Source organism: Monodon monoceros, unplaced genomic scaffold (genome assembly GCF_005190385.1).
Source record: "Monodon monoceros isolate NGI ecotype Baffin Bay Population unplaced genomic scaffold, NGI_Narwhal_1 Super_Scaffold_5, whole genome shotgun sequence".
Classification (NCBI taxonomy): Eukaryota; Metazoa; Chordata; class Mammalia; order Artiodactyla; family Monodontidae; genus Monodon; species Monodon monoceros.
Window position 1 is genome coordinate 11584950 of NW_021703782.1, and position 20251 is coordinate 11605200.

The 20251-nt window shown below is 39.6% G+C and overlaps 1 protein-coding gene across 1 annotated transcript in view; it reads right to left on the bottom strand.

Annotated features, from left to right (window-relative positions):
• Positions 1–20251, bottom strand: part of DPYSL2 (dihydropyrimidinase like 2) — a 116652-nt gene that overhangs the window by 95298 nt on the left and 1103 nt on the right. The window lies entirely within an intron of this gene.

Below are 20251 nucleotides of genomic sequence, written 5' to 3' on the forward strand. Positions count from 1 at the left end.
TCCACCAAGACTGCTCCCACAAAGACCCAGCAACCAACAGACAGCCAGTGGGTCCTTCCAGGCTTCATCCTACTTTATTTTTTTCTGCATTAGACACTATTGACCATCCTGCACCTTCTGAAATTTCCTTCCCTCCCTTCTCTACCTTAACTTTTCTGATGTTAATTAACATAATAGGTCGTCGATTAAGCATCAGCTAATACCAGGCGCTGCATGTCTACAATCCTCTTGGTTAATCCGAATGATGCTACGGGATAAGGGTCGTCTCTATTTTTCTTATTGGCTCCAGAGCTAGTAGATTCATTATACTGAGGCCCAGAACAAAACAATGGACTCACCTCCAGCTCTAGATGGCTCTATCAGTGCTCTATCTACCACGCTACCACTCTTGCTTGCAATTCGTCCTATTCCTCTGGCTGCTGCTCCTTAATCCCTTTTGGTCCTTTTGCCACCAGACTTATCTCACCTCTAATAAAGTCTTCACCCTCCTGCTAGGTCATTATATAATGATAAAGGGATCAATTCATCAAAATGATACAATTGTAAATATATGTGCAGCCAACATTGGAGCACCTAAATATATTAAGCAAATACAATACTAACAAAAAAAAAAGACAACACTAACACATCTGAAGGGAGAAATAGACAAGAATACAATAATATTAGGGGACTTCAATACCTCACTTTCAACAATGGATAGATCATCCACTCAAAAGCAACAAGAAAATGTTGCATTTGAACTACACTTTAGACCAAATAGACCTAACAGACACATATAGAACATTCCATCCAGTGGCAGAAGAATACATGTTTTTCTCAAGCAGATCTGGAACATTCTCCAAGATAGTTCATATGGTAGGTTACAAAAAAGTCTTAACAAATTAAGAAGACTGAAATCATGTCCAAGTATCTTCTCCAACCACAATGGTATGAAACTAGAAACCAATAACCCGAGGAAAACTGTAAACTTCGTAAATATGTGAAATTAAACAACACACTCCTTGAACAACCAATGGCTCCAAGAAGAAATTAAAAGGGAAATTTTAAAATACCTTGAAACAAGTGAAAATGGAAACACAGCATACCAAAACTTACAGGATGTAGAAAAGCAGTTCAAAAGGGAAGTTTATAGCAATAAACACCTACATTAAAAAAAAATCATAGGGCTTCCCTGGTGGCACAGTGGTTGAGAGACTGCCTGCCGATGCAGGGGACACAGGTTCGTGTCCCGGTCAGGGAGGATCCCACATGCCGCGGAGCGGCTGGGCCCGTGGGCCATGGCCGCTGAGCCTGCACGTCCGGAGCCTGTGCTCCGCACGGAAGAGGCCACAGCGGTGAGAGGCCCGTGTACCACAAAAAAAAAAAAAAAAATCATAAACAACCTAACTTTATACCTTCAGGAACTAAAAATAGAAGAACAAACTAAGCCCAAAATTAGCAGAAGGAAGGAAATACAAATATCAGTGCAGAAATAAATGAAATAGAGACCAGAAAACCAATAGAAAAACCAACAAAACTAAGACCTGGTTTTTTGAAAAGATAAACAAAACTGACAAACCTTTAGTTCAGGAAACTCAGTGAAAAAGAGAGAGAATTCAAACAAATAAAATCATGAATAAAAGAGTAAACATTACAACTGACACCATATAGGTACAAAAGATCATGAGAGGGACTTCCCTGGTGGTGCAGTGGTTAACAATCCGCCTGCCAATGCAGGGGACATGGGTCCAAGCCCTGGTCCGGGAAGATCCCACATGCCACGGAGCAACTAAGCCTGTGTGCCACAACTACTGAGCCTGCACTGTACAGCCCACGAGACACAACTACTGAGCCTGTGCTCTAGAGCCCGCGAGCCACAACTACTGAAGCCTGCGCGCCTAGAGCCCGTGCTCCTCAACAAGAGAAGCCACTGCAATGAGAAGCCTGCGTACCACGATGAAGAGTAGCCCCTGCTTGTGCCCATGCACAGCAATGAAGACCCAACACAGCCAAAAATAAATAAATAAATTTATTTTTTAAAAAAAGATCATGAGAGACTACTATGAACAATTGTAAGTCAATAAACTGAACAACCTAGAAAAAATGGATAAATTCCTAAAAACAAAAAACCTACCAAGACTGAATCATGAAGAAATATAAAATCTGAACAGACCAATGAGTGAGACAATTGAATCAGTAGTCAAAAACAACAACAAAAAGCCCAGGACAGATGTTTTCCATGGTGAATTCTATCAAACATTTAAAGAAGAATTAACACCAGTTCTTCTCAAACTCTTCCAAAAAACTGAAGAGGAAAGAACACTCCTAAATTTATTTTACAAGGCCACCATTACCCTGATAACAAGCCATTTAAGGACACTATAAGAAAAGAAAACTACAGGCCAATATTCCTGATTAACATAGATGCAAAAGTTCTCAAAAAATATTAACAAACTGAATTCAACAACACATTAAAAGAATCTCACACCATGTTCGAGTGGGATTTATTTGAGGAATGCAAAGATGGTTTAACATCTGTAACTCAATCAATGTGATACACCACATTAACAAAATGAAAGGTTAAAAACCATATGATCATCTCAATATATGCAGAAAAAGCTTTTGACAAAATACAGCATCGTTTCATGATAAAAACTCTCAAATTAGATATAGAAGGATGCCATACCTCAACATAATAAAGGCCTTTTATGATAAGTCCACAACTAACATCATACTCAATACCTCCTAGCACTGGAAGACCTATACAGAGCAATTAGTCAAGAAAAAAAATAATGAAAGTCTCTAAATTGGAAAAGAACAAGTAAAATTGTCTCTGTTTGTAGATGATATGATCTTATATTTAAAAAATCCTAAAGACTCCACCAAAAAACTATTATAACTTATAAAGGCATTCAGTAAAGTTGCAGGATACAACATCAACATACAAAAATTAGCTGCATTTCTGTACACCAACAAAGAATAATCTGAAAAAGAAATAAAGAAAACAATCCCATTCAATAAAATACTTAGGAATAAATTTAACCAAGGAGGTGAAAGATCTGTACACTAAAAACTGTATCACTTTGGTGAAAGAAATTGAAGAAGATACAAATGGAAAGATATCCTGTGTTCACGGACTGGAAGAATTAATATTGTTAAAATGTCTATTTAAAAAAATTTTTTAATAAAAAATTAAAACAAATAAAATGTCCATACTACCCAAAGCCACCTACAGATTCAATGTAATACCTATGAAAATTCCAATAGTGTTTTTCACATAAATAGAAAAAAAAATTCTGAAATTTGTATGGAATGACAAAAGACCCCAAATGTCCAAACCAATCCTGAGAAAGAAGAACAAAGCTGGAGGTATCACACTTCCTGACTTCAAACTATATTACAAAGTTATAGTAATCAAAACAGTATGGTGCTGGCATTAAAAACAGACCAGTGGAACAGAATCTAGAGCCTGGAAATAAATTCTCAGATATATGATCAACTAATACTTGAAAAGGGAGCCAAGAATACTCAATAGGGTAAGAATAATTTCTTCAAAAAATGGTGCGGGAAAAAACGGGATAATCACACGCAGAATTTTATATAGTAGTAGGTTTACATTATAAATTTGTGTGTTTTCAGAGAGTAACTCTCTTCTCAGGGCTTCTACTCCGAAGCTATCATAAGTTATGTGTGCTGTAATCTCTGTAGTCTCATTATCATTCTATAAAGAGTTATTTTGAAATCCCAAAGTTTTCTTGAGCCTATGCGGAAACATAACTAGAACTAAGTACACTTCGTTGCTTGTTTTGCAATAATGTTTAAAATTTTTTTAACTATTTTCTAAATTTTAAATTTTATCTCAAACTGTTATTATTTAGAATAATATTTTATTCTAAAATAAAAGAATGTTTATTTATAATACTTTTATTATATTTACAGATGGGTTGTTAGCTCTAAAAAAAGATTATAAGACTCAATTTCTAACCACATTAGCCATATTGTCTACATTTAAAGATGATGAAGAAAATGAAACTGACATATCAGAAGGTTCTTTGAGTCACTTGTTTCATGTAAAACATGTTATTTATGCTAACTGGTAATGAGTTTATTATTGCTATTTTTAAATGAATTAATAAATGTTTTTAAATCCCCAGCTTTAATTTCTAACATGGTAAATATAGAGAGCTACAATCTACATAAACAAACGTTCTTTGGGGTCATCAATAATTTTTAAGGGGACTTCCCTGGTGGCGCAGTGGTTAAGAATCTGCCTGCCAATGCAGGAGACATGGGTTCTATCCCTGGGCCGGGAAGACCCCACATGCCACGGAGCAACTAAGCCTGTGCACCACAACTACTGAGCCCACCTGCTGCAACTACTGAAGCCTGCGCTCTGCAACAGGAGAAGCCACCACAATGAGAAGCCCACACACCCAATGAAGAGTAGCCCCTGCTCGCCGCAACTAGAGAAAGCCCACACACAGCAATGAAGACCTAACACAGCCAAAATAATAATAATAATAATTTTTAAGAATGTAAACGCACCTTTTAACAATGTAAAATCATCGGTGCTTGAGAAGGGCTGATTTAGAGGACAGATAGAAGAGCGTGAGTCAGCAAAGAGGACTGAGAGGGAGGCTGGTGATTAGGAGGAAAACCAGGGGAGTGTAGCATCACAGAAATCAGAAGAGTGCTTCAAATAAGAGAGTATTAAATAAATGGGTTCAAGGTGGTCCCTATATCTTGGCCCCTATATTATTTATTTCTACACAGTACACCGGGAGGGTTGGCTCAAAGCCCGCCAGCACCAAACGCAAATTCTCATACATCCAATTGCTTTAAATATAAACCCCGTAAGCTTATTTTTAGCCATTTGAAGCCTGCCTGCTTTGCATATCCTGAAAAACCTCACCCAACATCTGCTAGCAATAGATTTTGAAAACCTTGTGTCTGTAAAAGACTCCAAAGTGGTGCCGCCCTTCTGAGGCTTTGATGCAGACACACACTTTGCTACTGATCAACATTACCTAGAATCATAAACTCCTACCCGCACCGTGTATGACGCCCCTCTCTCCCTACGAGTTCCCTCGCCCTTTTTCCCTTCTGGTGGCAGCCCACACCTCTGTCCCGGGAAGGTCTCCTGCTGGGAGGGACTTCCCCTCTCTAGCAACTTGTCAAAGTTCCGCCCGCAAAAGCTCATTGTGTGCTACTGCCATCTACTGGTCACGCTTTTCCCTTTACTTGCCCAAATTGTCCTCAAACCCACTACAATGGGCACCCTCATAAACCACTGGGTTATAGGGTAAGATAATGACAGGAAAGGGTCCATTGAATCTACGCCATGGAAAATGTTATGCTCTTGACGAGTTTCAGCGGGTGTAGAAGTCATATGGGAGTGGGTTGAAGGGTGAGTTGTGGTATCCCAAATACATGAACAACTCTTAGAAACCAAAAAGAAAAAGACACATATTCCCACAGAAAAATGGGTAAAGATTATAAACAAGGCAGTTCACAAAAGAAACTCTATACATGACCAGTAACTATATGAAAATGTGCTCCATCCACTAGCACTCAGACAAAGGCAAGTGAAAATTATGAGATACAATTTTTTTTGTTGTTTTTTTTGCAGTACGTGGGCCTCTCACTGTTGTGGCCTCTCCCATTGCGGAGCACAGGCTCCGGACGCGCAGGCTCAGTGGCCATGGCTCACGGGCCCAGCCGCTCCACGGCATGTGGGATCTTCCCGGACCAGGGCACGAACCCGTGTCCCCTGCATCGGCAGGCGGACTCTCAACCACTGCGCCACCAGGGAAGCCCTGAGATACAATTTTTAACCTATGTCACTGGCAAATATGTAAAATTTGGTATCAGGGGTCGGTGAGATCATGGGGAAACAGGTATGCTCTTATATGGCTGATGGGAGTGTGAAAAGGACAGTCCCTTTCAAGGGTGATTTGACAGTATCTATAATAATGTTAGATGTGCTTACCTGGGACCCAGAAGTTACACTATCCAGGGTTTACCACAGAGAAACACTCACAATCCCCCACAAACAAACAAGCACGTGCAGGACGCCCCCTGAAGCATTGCTTATTATCAATAAAAACTGGAAACAACAGAAAAATGGCTAAATATGCCATGGTACATGCATACTCTAGAACAATGTCATGATTAGGAGCACAGACTCTGGAGCCACATGCCTGATTTTATATCCTGACATCATCACTTACTGAGCAAGCATAACCTTAAGCAAATTACTTAGTTGTTTTCGGCCTCAATTTCCTCATTAAAATGGAGACAATAATACCTACTCCCCAGCGTCATTGAAAGCCCTAAATAGGTAACCCCATGTAAAACAATTAGAATAGTGCTTAGGACATGGTCAGCACACAATAAATATTAGCAATCATTATTGGCATCAGCAGTTTAAAGAATGTGAATTTATAGGAAATAACATAATTTATATACATTAACAAAGACCTCTGAAACACAGAGAGAAAAAAGGAACAGGCTGCCAATATAGAGTGGTATCTTTTATGTAAAACAAACACACACACGCGTGCACACAAATAATACTACACATTTTCTCGAAGGATACACGCACATGTAAATATGTAGGAAAGGGGCTGGAAGGATACAAAGGAATGGATAAACCTTGGTTACTTCTGGTCAGGGGAGGGGACCAGGATGGGGAGAATGGTCAAAGTGGGTTTTAGCCTTATCTCTATGCTTAATAATATATTCCTGTTGGTATATATAAAGTTCATTTTTTAACAACAGTGAATGGGAGAGGAAGAAACAGAAACAGCAAATATAAATTAGACTTTAGAAAAGTTTGCTAAGAAAAGAGTAGAAAAATCGCAGGATCTGGAGAGGATTATGGGGTCAAGAGAGGATTTCATGAGTTTTACTTCTGTTGTTTTATAATGGAGGTGTTAAAGGATGTTTGTGTGCTGATGGAAATGAGCCAGTAGATGGCAATAGGGGTAGACAGTTTCCAGAGCGGGTAAGCGATGGTATTCAGGGCATATGTGAGCAGATGGCCATGGGCAGAGTAGGGACCTTCCTTCTGCTGTGAGCTGAGGGGAAGGGAAGTCAGTCCCAGTGATGGAAGGTGAGAAAATAAGTGGGTTCCTCCCTGAAGATCTGCTCCTCTCACTAACTCCCAGTAAATAAAGTGGAGTCATCCACTGAGAGAAGGCAGAAGGAAAGAGTGTGTAAGGTTGGAATGGAGAGAAGAAGATGTAGAGCATTTGTCTTTGTACTGAAAAGGGTTGAATGTCCATTTGCAGTTTGTAGTCATCAGTTAAATGAAAATAAACTCTTCCCACCATGGTGCTCCAAGTAATGCCTCCATACTTTTGCTACGGACCTCATCAAATGGTGCTCTATTTATTTATACACACATCCATCTCAGACTCATTTCACAATAACACGTAAGATTGCAGAGCCCCTACACAGGCCAAGCATTTTACATACAATATTCCACGCAGTCATCCCAGTAACCCCATAGGGTCACTATTTTGATGTCCGCTTTTCAAATGAGGAAGTAGGTCTAAAGGAACAGGTGATTTGCTCAAAGCCATCATCTGGTATAATCAAAAACTCTCCATAACATGGAAAACTCTCCTAACCTTCTGCATACTACATTCTCCAGTGACATTCAAGGAAACCTTAAGAATTGAGCATGAAACACAACACCAGACTGGTTTGCTCACAGAAGTACATCTTCTTACCTAACTAAATGGCCAAAAGGAAAGAAACAGAACCAGCTGGCGATAATGTCAAATACTTAAGTGTTCTAAAAGCAATCTAGAGTCCTACTGGGCCCAAGAAGTTCGTAAAATGTCTCTGCCTTGCTTTATCTGGCTCCAAACTTAGATAAATCCATGCAGGACTTAATTCCTGAATCCTGCATGATAATTTCAGAGTCCTCACCTAATTAGGATATGACCAAAAACGCCGCAGATCAGTAGAAGGTTATATCAAGAATACCTTTTTTTTTTTTTTTTTTGGCCATGCCACGTGGCTTTCGGGATCTTAATTCCCCGACCAGGGCTCGAACCCAGGCCCTCAGCAGTGAAAGCGTGGAGTCTGAACCACTGGAGAGCCTGGGAATTCCCTAACGTTTTAAAGATATACTTCTGCTGGTGTATTATTGTTAAGTTAAGGACCACAGTGCAGTGATTAGCATGCTCACTGAATGATTTATGGTCAGGAGGTAAAGCTTATCCTTCCCAGAAATCCTGTTTTTGCTAATTCTGTCACTGCAGTTGGAGGGTATTTCGTGAACAGAGCTGTAGATAATAGCCTTTTGCAGTTAATTTTTTTTCTAGTCATCTTCACTACCAATTTTGGCATCATCATATACCCCGTAAGAAATGTAGTTCATTTATATAAATAAATTAAAAGCCCAGCAATGTGATGGACAAGTTTTGGCTCTATTGCTTTTAGTGACAGTGTCTTATAACTCTGAACACGCATCAGGTTTTTAAAAGTCAGATTATGGAATATGAAAAAGAATGTATATATACACACATACATATAATTGAATCACTTTGCTGTACAGGAGAAATTAACACAACATTGTAAATCAACTATACTTCAATAAAAAAAAGTTTTTTTAAAGAACTAAAAGTCAGATTATGGATTTCTAGACTTAAAAAGGCATTAGGGGACTTCCCTGGTGGCACAGTGGTTAAGAATCCGCCTGCCAACGCAGGGGACACGGGTTCAATCCCTGGTCTGGGAAGATCCCACATGCCGAGGAGCAACGAAGCCCATGTGCCACAACTACTGAGCCTGTACTCTAGAGCCCACAAGCCACAACTACTGAGTCCGTGAGCCACAACTACTGAAACCCACACACCTAGAGCCCGTGCTCCTCAACAAGAGACGCCACCACAATGAGAAGGCTGCACGCAGCAACAAAGACTCAACGCAGGCCAAAAAAAGTAGAAAAAGAAAAGGCATTAGGTCAGAAACCCCGGATAGAACATTCCAACTAAAATAGTAATGAAGACCATACAAATACAGAAGTACCCAATAATTCTATAAATCTAAGACCAACAAACACATACGTAAGGCCAGAATCTTGTAATAATCTTAGGTCTACTATTGCCAGCTAGTATTATTACATTAATCATGCCTTTTTATGTTCTGTATTTCTAGTCCTTGGACATCTGGGGCCTAGTTGACCCTGGAGAGACTGCTCCTCCCAGGGCTAGCCAGTTCCTAGATTCCTAGACTTTTCTGGGAGTGCACTTTTCATATGCAAACCAATCAATCCAGAATGCATAACCCCACCTGCCACCTTTTTGAAGCTCTTAAACTCAGGGCCACGTCACCTTTCCTAATCAGGTATCAGACAACTAGAGAGAGCCCCTATGTCCCAGGGCCCACTAAAATTATCCAAACTTAGCCAATCCTGTTTACCCTGCCTTGCCTGTTCCTTCCCAGAAATCAGAATAATGGCTCTTACCCCTGTCCTCCCCTCACTGCCACTGCCTCCTGACTGGCTCTGGTGCTTTCCCAGGTAGCTCTGCATGAATGCTGTCTCCTGCTTCTAAGAATCTGTGAGAATAAAGACTTCTTCCTTCATGGCAGTCATTTCCAAGTCCGTATGTCTTCCCATACATTATTGAAACAAATCCCAGGTGCATTTTAAAGCAATTGCCGATGCTGGCCTGGGAGAGGTCATGTCTCTTTTAACCCACAGAGGTGAGAAACTTCTGGAAAGAGACTGTGCGGGAAAGGCCAGACAGGTAAGAGGGGTGCCACCTTACCAAGGGGGGGAGGGTTGGGGGGAGGGATAGGTGGACAGTTTGGGAGTGACATGTACACACTGCTATATTTAAGATAGATAACCAACAAGGTCCTACTGTATAGCACAGGGATCTGCTCAATATACTATAATAACCTGCATGAGAAAAGAATTTGGAAAACAATAGATACATGTATATGTATAACTGAATCACTTTGCTGTACACCTGAAACTAACACAATCCACTCTATTCCAATATAAAATAAATATATTTTTTTAAAAAGAGAAATGCCACCTCAACCAACGCTGGCCTGGCAGCCAATACCAGGCTGCCTGGGGCAAGGTGTTCACAAATCTAAGTCAAAATGAGAAGAATAAGGACAATACATATAATTTTTCATAAAGCTCAATTTATGCATATGTTTAAATTCGAGAGTTATTTTTCTCTTTATTAGTTTTAGTGCAAAAATGTTCTTCATTTTGTAAGATGATACTACAGAGTTATGCTGGGCTTTTTTTTTTTTTTTTGGTGTCCCTATATTGGCAACATAAAAATTTGGCAGCCATTAAGTTGTTCCCCAAAATTGTTTTTGAAATTTAACAGAAGAGTGAAAGCCAAAGTCTGCAACTTCGGCACCAGAAAATGGGAATTGGACAAGAAGTTAGTGTTTGAATCAATCTTCAAACTCTAAGCCTAATAAAGATTCAACTGGTACACACAGTCGGGGAATGAGGCCAAAGACTGTTCACATACACTCATCTGCTAAAAACATGAATTCTGAAGGGACCTCACCTGAATTGAAGATAGATACCAAGGAAAAAATATCAAGCTTATGAAAAATTATTGCAGAACAAGGAATAAGAGATACGACCTCCTGGGGGGAGGGAGGGGGAGTTGAGGAAACTCTTTTTGGCACCTTCAGTGGAGGACAGGAAGATATCTCTCAAATATAAACATTACAGAATAGACTCTATCACACCAAGCCCTGATGTTAACAGTATGTTAAGAAACAGAAAATACTTGCCAAGAGATGGCCTGGCACTCACAGCAAGGCCTGAGCGATCTCTTGTCAAATGTAAAGTTCACAGAGCATCAGTATCAGAGAAGGCCACTCGGTGACCACGATGCATCAAAATAAAGACGAGGCCCCTCCAGAAAATCACACCTGATAAAATATGAACGTTGTCCAAGTCACAAAATACCAAACAAAATCCCCCATCCGAATTAATATGGGTGCCCACTGCTTATTTACCAACCACAGCTTCAGTCTAATCTGCCCTTAGAGATAAGAGTTATTGAGATACCTAATCACAGAAGTGTCACCCCCTTATGACAGCACCCAGTCCAGAGGGAATGCTCGCTTCCTTGGGCCCTCACCAAAACACCACACCAAAGCCCAAATCTCTCTCCAATGCCCTCCTACAGATGCCCCATGGCTCCCTATGGTGTGTGGTCTCTCTCATTGCAGCAAGTAATAAACCCAACTCATTCAATTCTCATTAAAGTCAGAAATCAAACAGGGAATCCTAAAAAAAAACCACTATTATTCAACATAGTTCTAGGAGTCCAAGCAAGGTAATCAGACCAGGAAGAGAAATAATAAACAAAGGCATTAGAAAAAAGGTATAAAATTAATATTAGATAATTAAACTGTCCCAAAAGAATGAATTGAAAACTATTAGAACGCGAACTGAGTTCAATAAAGCAATCTGTTATAAATTAATTTAAAACTCAAGAGTCATCCAGAATGTAAACTACTAAACATCTCGGAATAAATGTAACAAAAAATTTCAGAGGAATAAAGCAAAGTTTCAGGAGAAAATGGCAAGACATGATATAAACTGAGGTAGAAAGACTTACCATCTTAAAAATAAATATTTCTTATAATTCAATATATAAATTGAATATAATTGTGGTAAAAATCATATCAGGTTTCTGCCACTGAAAATATCTTTCATGGAAAATGCAGTTGAATGGTGGAAAAATATGAAGAAATTAAGATATGAAAAAGTTACAGTACAGCAGAGGGAAAAAAGCCAATATTTTATAATAATCAGAAATGGAGTATAATCTATAAAAATTTTTAATCACTGTGTTGTACGCCTGAAACTAATATAATATTGTAAATCAACTACACCTCAATTTAAAAAAAGTTACGGTAACTAAAGTAGTATTGAATCACTACGAATCACTACGAAATTAGTAAGGCAAACCAATGAAACAGAGCAGGAAGACAAAAACCATGCAGACATATATAAGAAGTTGAGTATATAAAAAATAAGCGAAGAAATACTAATTATTCAATAAATGCCATTAGGAAAACTGGCTATTTGGAGAATTAAGTTATACCTTACTTCAAGTCATAGACAAAAAATTAATTGTCAGATTTAAATGTAAATAAACATGAAACCCAAAAAGGTTTTAAAAGAAAATACAAGTAAATAAATCTTGAAAGTTAAAAAAAAAACATGTCAGAAAAGATGAACTGACTGAACTACGTAAAATTTAAATTTGGATGTCAAAAAATAAAGGTCAAAAAAAATTAGGTGCAAACTAGGAAAAAACGTGTAACAAGTGATTTTAAAATGTATCCATTTTAATATACGATTTTTTACATATCAGTGTTTAAAATATGAATACATTAATAGGAAAGTCTGCAAAACGCAGGATAACACTTGTCACCTATAAACTTGAGAAATATCTATAGGAACTATAATACCCAGTGATGTCAGGGATGCTGAAAAACAGTATTTCTCACTCACTTTTGGTAGGAGTATAAAGGCTGTATAATACACAAAATGCTATCAGTGGTTATTTCTAGCTAATAAGATTATCAATGATTTCTTTTGTTTTTAATTGCGTATCAGAGTAATCACAATAAACATCGTACTTTGTCATGTTATTTCTAAAAAATAGAACAAAATAAAAAGTGAATTCAATTAGTTTCTCAAAGTTATTTTTCCTAAATTCAGCTTGTTAGTCACTGCCCTCCTAATACCATCCCTACCACTCCCAAATCACTGGTTTGGAAAACAAATTTTCTACTTCATTAAAAATATATATAAATATATTTACACATATAAACACATATATGTGCGAATACACACACACGAAAGCATTTCCTTTATATGAACAGGACTGTGAGACAGAAAGATCAGACTTAGGCAGTACACAAAGCACTCAAGGATACTGTGCTGTTGCAAGTGCGATTCTAAATGAATTTCAAAGCTCCCATAAAACAACAGAATTTAGTTACATGAATACAATTCTAGGATACAAGGCCCTGGAACTTCTTTGCCAGATTTCATTTGATCCAGCAGTTTTGACAACAGCCAGGGATAATATAACATCAAAAGCATGAGCAACAAAAGAAAAGACAGATAAATTGGACTTAAAATTAAAAGCTTCTGTGCATCAAAGGACACTATCAAAAATGAATAGACACCCACAGAATGAGAGAAAATATTTGCAAACCTTTTATCTGATAAGGGGCTAGTATCTAGAGTATATAAAGTACCCCTAAAACTCAATGACAAAAAGACAAACAACTCAATTTAAAAATGGGCAAAGGATTTGAATAGACATTTCTCCAAGGCTATACAAATAAACAATAAGCACATGAAAAGATGTTCAAAGTCATTATTCGTTAGGGAAATGCAAATCAAAACCACAATGGCATACCATTTTATACCCACTAGGATGGCTACAATCAGCAAATAACAGGCATCGTGCAGGACATGCAGAAACTGAAGACCTTACATCTTTTTGGTGGGAATGTAAAATGGTGCAGCCATTGTGGAAAACAGTTCGGCAGTTCCTCAAAAAGTTACACATAGAATACCATGTGACTTAACTATCCCACTCCCAGGTATACACCCAAGAGAACCAACAACATATGTTCAAACACAAACTTAAAAGAATATTCATACCAGTATTATTCATAATAGCCAAAAAGTGGAAACAACCCAAGTATCAATCAACTTGTGAATGGATAAATGAAATGTGGTCTATACAATGGAATACTGTTCGGAATGAAGTGCCGATCCATGCTACAATGTGGATGAACCGTGCAAACACTACACTAAGTGAAAGAAGCCAGACACAAAAGGCCATACTGTACGATTCCATTTATGTGAAGTGTCCAAAACAGGTAAATCCATGGAGACAGAAGGTAGATGGTTGGTTGCCACAGGCTGGGATGATGGAGGATTGGGAAGTGACAGCTTAAGAGATACAGGATTTCTTTTTGGAGTGATGCAAATGCTCTGGGATTAGTAGTGATGATTGCATAAGACTGTGAATGTACTAAAAGCTATTGAATTGTAGACTTTAAAATGGTGAAAATGAGAATTTTATTACATGAATTTTACCTCTATACAACAAACAAACAAACAAAGAACAACCAGGGATAGCACAGCTTTCTTTCAGAGCCTTTAGTGGAAATGGGAGAAGGAGATTAAGGCCTGGCCCAATGACAGCCCCAGGCAGGTGACTGCAGGTAACACAGCTTGTGAAAACAAAGCCAGGGCTATAAGCTGAGCTTCCTGACTCCTAGCCCAGAATTCTTTCCACAAGGGAGCTGCCTTGGAATCAGGGCCCAGGCAAGCTGTCTGTATGTCTCAAAAGCAAGCCCCAAGCCACCTTCAAGACCAGGTGTTTTCCCTTCAAGGCACTATTTGTTTGCAGCTCTTGGCCTAAGTTACCAGCCTTGGCCATGGACTGCAACCAACCCAACTCAAGTGTCCCTCAAAACACCTGCCAGTGTTTTTACTGACTCCCTCATTATTTGCTTGTAGTTCATGATTTACATCAAGTGGGAAAATCACATTGTCATCACATTGCTCTAATCTTAGAAAAGCATGTCATTCATACTGTCAGGGTTGGCCTCTGTCCCAGTGATATTTGAAGCCATGTCTTGTGTTGAAAAAAATGATGGACAGAATATCAGCAGTGTAGGGCACATCCATAAAGACAGATCAAAGGTCTCTTTCATAAATGGCTTCAAAGAATACATTGCAAAACAGAAACAAAAAAAGTAGATTCTCAGAACCTACTCAGAGCTATTTTTACAATAGTTAGTTCTTCGGAGATAAAATGAGAAAAGAATAATTAATGCAGAAAGCAATTCAGTACCTCACAATGATTAAGATGCTCTTTAGTCACATAGACCTGGGTTCAGATACTGCCTCTGGTTTTTAGTTAGCAAGTTGCTTTGCAAGTTTCTTTTACCTTCAGATATTCCTTTTACAAAATATGGATAACAGTAGTACCTGCCTAATAGAGTTGCCTTAGCATAAATAAGATAAGATACCAAGGGGGAAAGGTGGGGTGGTGGGATGAATTGAGAGATTGGGATTGACGTATATACACTATTGATACTACGTATAAAATGGATAACTAATGAGAACCTACCGTATAGCACAGGTAACTCTACTCAATGCTCTGTGGTGACCTAAATGGGAAGGAAATCCAAAAAAGTGGGGATATATGTATACGTATAGCTGATTCACTTTGCTGTACAGTAGAAACTAACACAACATTGTAAAGCACCTATACTCCAATACAAATTTTTTAAAAAGAGAGGATATATGTATATGTATAAATGATCCACTTTGCTGTACACCTGAAACTAATACAACGTTGTAAATCAACTATACTGCAATAAAAAATTTTTTAAAAATATAATGCATATAAAGCATTTAACACAGGGCATACCCCAAAGAATATATAAAGTTTAATGGGATATGAAATATTTTGCCTACAAAACTAAATTGTACTTTTAAGTTCACTAACTATTTCTGCAGTGGAACTGAGTCATAGAATGGTGTCTTGCAAGAAGAAATAAGGGACTGAGTCAGGAAACCTTGGTTCAAATCCTAGTTCCAGCACTTACTAAATAACAAGACCTTGGAATAGGTCAGGAAATGTCACTACCTCTCAGTATCCTTATTTACAGAAAGGGAATAATGCCTATATCAGAAGGCTTGGGGACAAGTTTTAAAATAATATATACTACACATTCTAAAATACAGGATCTAGAACGTAAATGTACATTCTAGGGAGCAATCAAGATGGTGGAGTAGTAGAACGTGAAGCTCAGCTCTTCCCACAAATACATTCTAGGGTTATACAGTGCTACATAAATAACAAGGTTTTACTGGTGTAGGACTGCCGTGGGACTGGGCAGTGAGAGGGACAGTCCTAGTCGTGGGACTGTCACCTGAGTTCCACAGGGTGAAGCACTGTCATTCTGGACATCGATTTCTCCACCTCTAAAGTGAGGTGATCATTAGGTTTCTTTCAAGCCCAGACATTCAATGGCAGTACACATGTGAATCCATGATGAATTTTGACTCTCCCTTCTTTCTCAAAGAAGTAGAGAGGAGCATTGTCACCAAAGGACCCATAAGAATACTTAGCTTGTCTTTACCAAGGGTGGGAAAATGCCCAGCCCGTGCCTGATTTCCATGGTCCACAAGTTTGTGAACCATGCAATGTTCAAGAGGTCATGGCCAGATGTTGTCACTGGAGGTCCAATAACAGCAATTCTCCTCTCCACCCTCAAGCTACAAGGGAAGGAAAATGGAAGAGGCTGTTCAGCTGGTAGGAGTTTTCTTCCACTCAGGCCTTGGGCCCCAGGCTGGGTGAGTCTATCTCATCCCAACTGTAATTCTTCTCACTTCCTCTCACAATGAGATCATTGCAGATCAATTAATTGAGTTACAAATTTTCCAGTCATCAAGAACTTGTTAAAATTTAACTGATTTTAGGAATATTATTCAGCCATGAAAAAGAAAGAAATCTTGTCACAGGCACCACGTGGGTGAACCCTGAGGACATGATGCTAAGTGAAATAAGCCAATCACAAAAAGACAAACTCTATGATTCCACTTACGTGAAGTACCTGGAAGAGTCAAATTCATAGCGACAGAAAGTAGAAGGCTGGTTGACAGGGGCTGGGGGGATGGGAATAGGGAGTTACTGGTTTAATGGGCACAGAGTTTCAGTTTTGCAAGATTCAGAAGTTCTGGAGATTGGTTGCATGACAGTATGAATATATTTAACACGACTGGACTGTACTCTTTAAAATGGTTGAGAAGGTAAATGTTATGCTATGTGTATTTCACCACAATTACCTTTTAAAATTTAACTAATTATATGATCATTTGGGAAATCAAGAGTAACCAATAATTATGGATCATCACGATTTCCTTCCCCTCCCCAAGTACCCCTCCTCCTTCGAACCCAGATGGGTCCTAGGTATTTTGGAATCCTGGACACACGAATGTTCATATTTGTTTCTCCCCTTTTGAGATGATGTGGCCTCTAAAATATCAAATTAATGCCCTTGTCCTAGGCTCCTAGCCAAACCTCTACCACACATCCCGCTAGCTAGACATCTATTTTGCTGAACAGGCTATAGTCTATTAGCAAACAAGCATCTCTGGGGACAACTTGTGTATCAGTTACTCACATAAGAGACGGATGCCTTCAATCATTGGGGTTTCTCTCTAGCTAAGATTAACATGAGGAAGAGATGGTTTTTTTTTTTTTTGATGTGGACCATTTTTAAAGTCTTTATTAAGTTTGTTACAATATTGCTTCTGTTTTATGTCTTGGTATTTTGGCCACGAGGCATGTGGGATCTTAGCTCCCTGACCAGGGATCGAACCCACACCTCCTGCTTTGGAAAGCGAAGTCTTAACCACTGGACCGCCAGAGAAGTCCCAAGAAGAGATTTTTGAATGGGAGAAGGTGTGGTGGGGGTGGGGGGTGGGGGGAGGAGAAGAGTGATTTCAGAACTCGTTGCTTTTGGAGAAAGAAAGATCTAGAAAAAGCATCATCATCAGGATGGTGTAGGAGTGGCACTGAACAGTAAGAGGGCAGCAGAATCACTAGGCCTCCAGGGCTGGGAAGATAATCAACCTGGGGAGAAGGGATGGGGGCACGGAATGGAAGGGATTATCAGAAAACATTTTACAGACTTGGGGATTTTGTCAAGTTCAGCAGCCCTCTTGTAGAGTTCACTCACTGGCACCTGCCCTAGGGAAGTGGAGAATCACTCCCCAGACACTCTAGTCTATGCAGCTTGTTTGCTGCTGGGAAAAGAGCCTGGGAACCCCTTTGGAAGGGATGCTCACGATCCAGTATCCCTGGCTGCACAGCTGGTTCTGGCTAAACTGTGTCCGAGGTGGAATGGAGGGAATTCCTAGGAAGAAGAGGGGAGGCTGAGGGACCCCTGGCCACCAGCAAGGAGAATTAGGCCAACCATGCTGCTCTCTATTCTAAGAGGCTCAGAGTCCTTCACGGGTGGTGATCAACTTAATCTCACTGCAGCCCAAGGTGAACGTCCCCAAGGACACAAAGGAAAAAGAGAGTAATGAGATAGCCTTCCTCATCCATTCACTACACCGGCTCTTTCCTTTCACCAATCTACCAACCCAGCCCAAGCCACACCCATTGCTTTCTGGTGCCAACCTGTTCACACCTGCAAATGCAAATGCAGGTGGTCAACCTCCCCTCATCTCCCACAAGCCACGTGGCGTCTGAGCTAAGGAAGCCTGCACCCTCCCTTCCCAAAGCCTTGCTAGAATAACAGCAGGACCTCTAGAGCGACAGGTGGACAAAGCCACTTCTGACCATACAATAACGACACATGTAAGTACAGATTCAGGGGAGGAGGGAGGCTTGAGTCAAGGGAACCCAGGATCCACTCACTCTAGTTCTCCTCCACCTCTCTCTGTTCCAGGACTTCAGATAGGAATGCCCTGGAATGCTGGTAGTTACCCTGCTCGTTAGCTGAAAACTAAGTAATGGCTACTCAATTCAGTCAAAGTGGTGGGTTCAACCATGCTTTTGGAAATAAGCATTACTATATACATAGATATAGATACAGATATAGATATAGATAGATACACAACCCCAAATTCCTTTTCTCTCTTGTATAGACATGAAATCTTCAAACACTGATGCTGGTAAATGTACCAATCCTGGTAAAACCTCTTAGTCGTGAATGAAAAAAATCCTACAGGAACAGCAGTTATGTGATAAGGCAACATTGAAAATGAAAATCCAGGGAAGGCTGCCGAAAAACCAAGCCAGAATCACTCTGTTACTAGTAACTGGATACCTAAAGCAAATGTGGGTTTGCAGAGGCTACAACTGCCTGGGGTATTGGTTGGGCATTTCCTCTTCAAATCTCCCCCTCCACGTGCCCTAGGTCTACAATTTAGAATTTCTATTAAATTCAGAGAGCGTTCAAACAAGCAGCTCTGATGATCAAACATCCAAGCTTCTAAATGGGCAGGAAAAGAGATGTGTTATTCAACCCAGTGAAACTCTGCCTTTCAAACTTGAGTTTTAATTCACTGCCATCATTATAAAGGCGGTCACTTTCAACCTCTGCCCTCTGATCTGCCATTTTTTAGATGATTTCTTCCTTATCTCAAGGCATTTTTCTGCTTCCTTTAGGACATTAGAATTACCATCACAACTAGTTGAAGATGAGGGTATTACACAACCAGTATGCTATACAATCACTCATTGGGTGTGGCCCTCACCCAGTGTATTTCACATCACTCAGCTTTCAGTATAAGTCACATTATTAGGAACTTTTACTTTGATTGTCTGATCACTTGAAACAAAGTGACTTCTTGGATTAAGTTCTCCCAGTTGACTCATAGTGAAATATGGGTAGCAGGTACCTCCTTCCCATGTGCATAAATCAGAGGACAGAGCTGAGGGAGGAGGAATCAATTAAGTAATCAATTAAGTAGCTGTCATTTGAAAGTGACAGCAAATGGTTTGTCTCTCCTAGAACTGATCCTATAAAAGTCAAAAGCTGCAAAACACTGTGCCACATCCCGAAACAGTAACGTGTTCAAACCACTGTCATCAACCCTTAGTTGTTCTCTGATGAGTTCACTGTAAGCCTACAACCTAAATGCACTTATTGTCACTCGGTGGACAGGTACAGGCCACGCCCAACTACTCTGGAAGACCCTTAAGAAGAAATCACATTGAACTTTTAATAGCTAACCTTCACCTTACCCAGAAAAGCGAGGCACACAATAGGTATTCAATAAATAATCAATCATTGATTTCTTGTCTTCACCAACGGGCATGGGAGATAAACAGCAAACAAGTGCTGAAACCTTTCACACTGTAATTTATCACTTAGAAATTAAGGCTGAGGGGAAAAAAATTGCACAAGTATGAAGGTCACCCTGATAAAGAAAAAAACACGTGGTATAAGAAGGCTTAAAATGCACACTGTACATATTTGCCAGAGATAAACATTTTCTGAAATTAGGTTTACCAAATTGGTCTTCTTTGTTTCCTCATTAACATAGTATAGGGGGGTCTAATCCATCTGTGACAGTCTATTCAAAATGTGAGGGTTTTTCCCTTTTCTTTTCTTTTCACCCTTTGAATATAATCCACGCAGTCCCCATCCCCAAAGCCCCTCCCAAACAGTGGCCGGGGGGGAACGCTCTGGGAAACCCTTG